This window comes from Pseudophryne corroboree (assembly GCF_028390025.1).
Source record: "Pseudophryne corroboree isolate aPseCor3 chromosome 3 unlocalized genomic scaffold, aPseCor3.hap2 SUPER_3_unloc_16, whole genome shotgun sequence".
Classification (NCBI taxonomy): domain Eukaryota; kingdom Metazoa; phylum Chordata; class Amphibia; order Anura; family Myobatrachidae; genus Pseudophryne; species Pseudophryne corroboree.
The window spans coordinates 941,287-944,345 of record NW_026967504.1 but is presented as its reverse complement, the minus strand read 5'-3'; the positions used below and the strand labels follow the sequence as shown (position 1 = coordinate 944,345).

Here is a 3,059-nt window from a genome sequence, read left to right as displayed (position 1 = left end):
ATCCCACATGAGCGTCCGTGTCACCTCTAGTAATCCCACATGAGCGTCCATGTCACCTCTAGTAATCCCACGTGAGCGTCCGTGTCACCTCTAGTCATTCCACGAGCGTCCGTTTCACCTCTAGTAATCGCACACGAGCGACCGTGTCACGTCTAGTAATCCCACACGAGCGACCGTGTCAACTCTAGTCATCCCACGTGAGCGTCCGTGTCACCTCTAGTCATCCCACGTGAGCATCCGTGTCACCTCTAGTCATCCCACGTGAGCGTCCGTGTCACCTCTAGTCATCCCACGTGAGCGTCTGTGTCACCTCTAGTCATCCCACGTGAGCGTCTGTCACCTCTAGTCATCCCACGTGAGCGTCCGTGTCACCTCTAGTCATCCCACGTGAGCGTCCGTGTCACCTCTAGTCATCCCACGTGAGCGTCCGTGTCACCTCTAGTCATCCCACGTGAGCGTCCGTGTCACCTCTAGTCATCCCACATGAGTGTTCAGTGTTGATCAAGCTCCAGTCTAAGCATCCTTGTTTTGTAATAAACATAAAAGCAATGATTACAGGTAAAAAAATGTCAGTTATAGAATTATATATTGTATCCTATAACACCCTGGGTCTTGTCTGCTTTTATATTTCCATAATGTATTTTATTTCCAGCAGATGGACACACAAGCAGGAATATCTCAGAAGGACATCTAATGTTATCCCCGGATTGTGACATAAAAGATAATGACAGTATACAGGATTCTCCAGGAGATAACCCCATTACCCGAATTATACATCCAGCTCTATCAGCTGATCCCCCTGATCCTGGGAAATGTTCTCCTGATCACTCTGAAATTGGTGCATCTGTTACAGCTCTGACAGTGATTATAGAGTTTCCCTGTTCTATAGATGCGAAATGTATTACACAGAACACAAAGCCTATTACCCATCAGCCAGCTAAGGCAGGTGAGAGGCCATTTCCATGTTCTGAGTGTGGGAACTGTTTTGCATACAAATCACATCTTGTTATACATCAGAGAAGTCACACAGGTGAGAAGACATATTCCTGTTCTGAGTGTGGGAAATGTTTCTCAAAGACATCAGCTCTTGTTACACATCAGAGAAGTCACACAGGTGAGAAGTCATATTCCTGTTCTGAGTGTGGGAAATGTTTCTCACAGACATCGGCTCTTGTTACACATCAGAGAAGTCACACAGGTGAGAAGACATATTCCTGTTCTGAGTGTGGGAAATGTTTCTCAAAGACATCAGCTCTTGTTACACATCAGAGAAGTCACACAGGTGAGAAGCCATTTTCCTGTTCTGAGTGTGGGAAATGTTTCGCACACACATCAGGTCTTGTTACACATCAGAGAAGTCACACAGGTGAGAAGCCATATTCCTGTTCTGAGTGTGGGAAATGTTTCTCACAGACATCGGCTCTTGTTACACATCAGAGAAGTCACACAGGTGAGAAGCCATATTCCTGTTCTGAGTGTGGGAAATGTTTCGCACAGACATCAGCTCTTGTTACACATCAGAGAAGTCACACAGGTGAGAAGCCGTACTCCTGTTCTGAGTGTGGGAAATGTTTTGCATACAAATCACTTTTAGTTTTTCATCAGCGTGCTCACACAGGTGAGAGGCCATTTTCCTGTTCTGATTGTGGGAAATGTTTTGCATCGAAATCAGATCTTGTACCACATCACAGAAGTCACACAGGTGAGAAGCCGTATTCCTGTTCTGAGTGTGGTCAATGTTTTTCACAGAAATCACATCTTGTTAGACATGAGAGAAGACACACAGGTGAGAAGTCATTTTCCTGTTCCGAGTGTGGGAAATGTTTTGCACAGAAATCAGATCTTGTTCCACATCAGAGAAGTCACACAGGTGAGAAGCCGTATTCCTGTTCTGAGTGTGGAAAATGTTTTGTACGGAAATCAATTCTTGTTAAACATCAGCGATTTCACAGGTGAGAAGCCATACTTCTGTTCTGAGTGTGGGAAATGTTTTGCACAGAAATCACATCTTGTTCTACATCAGAGAAGTCATACAGGTGAGAAGCCATTTTCCATGTTCTGAGTGTGGGAAATGTTTTGCATATAAATCACATCTTGTTACACATCAGAGGAGTCACACAGGTGAGAAGCCATTTTCATGCTTTGAGAGAAATAAATCCGCTCTTGTTGAACATATTAGACATTACCCAAGTACGGAACCATTTAAATCTTCTGGAGTATAATTATCACTGTCATGCAATGTTCCTCAAGGGTCAATCCTGTCTCCTAAGCTTTATAAAATATACATGCTACCACTGGGTTATATAATCAGACATCATGGCCTGGTCTACCACTGCTATGCAGATGACCTGCTTTTTGCTCCATGTACTGAGAACCTAATACCAATCCTAAATGGTTGTCTAGCTGAGCGCCAGGGGTGGATGATGCCAGTTGGCTGTGATTCAGTCTTTGTGAAACATAATAGAAGCTCACCAACAAAAGACAAGACTACAGCTTTACCAACCATCTGGATTTATGCTTTGGTGTTCAGAATTGCAAAATACTGAACATGTGCTGAATCTTTGTGATGTCCTGGTTTGTGGCTGACACAGACATCAGGTATCTGCCACATACTAATCCTCATTCTTCCATCTGTGGACCATAGCCAGAATCAAGCACTTGATTCCCCCAGAAGTTCATAGACTACTGCAATGCCATCTACCTGGGTCACCCAGCAAAAGAATTACAGAGCTTACAGCTAGTACAGAATGCAGCAGCCAGGCTGTTACCTAACCAGCTCATTCCTGCCACATAACACCCATTCTCTCCTCCCTTCACCGGCTGCCTGTAAGATGACAAATCTATTTCATAATTGGCTAACTGACCTTCCCAGCCCAACATTACATGGTCCAAGGTACTAGAAGCAGCTTTTGCCTCCTTACTGCCCTGCTTGCTTGCTTCTACAGATGAAGGACTGTTACCAGCAGTACCAAAAATCTCCTGTCATTCATTTATGGGTTGAACGTTTAGCTTTGCAGCCCTGACCATGGAACTCGCTGCCTTGCACAGTCCAAGAGGCC

At 44.6% G+C, this 3,059-nt stretch overlaps 1 pseudogene; it reads left to right on the top strand.

Moving 5' to 3' along the window:
- Positions 1-903: 903 nt before the first annotated feature.
- Positions 904-2,641, top strand: LOC134983492 (oocyte zinc finger protein XlCOF6.1-like; annotated as a pseudogene).
- The last annotated feature ends 418 nt before the right edge of the window (positions 2,642-3,059 follow it).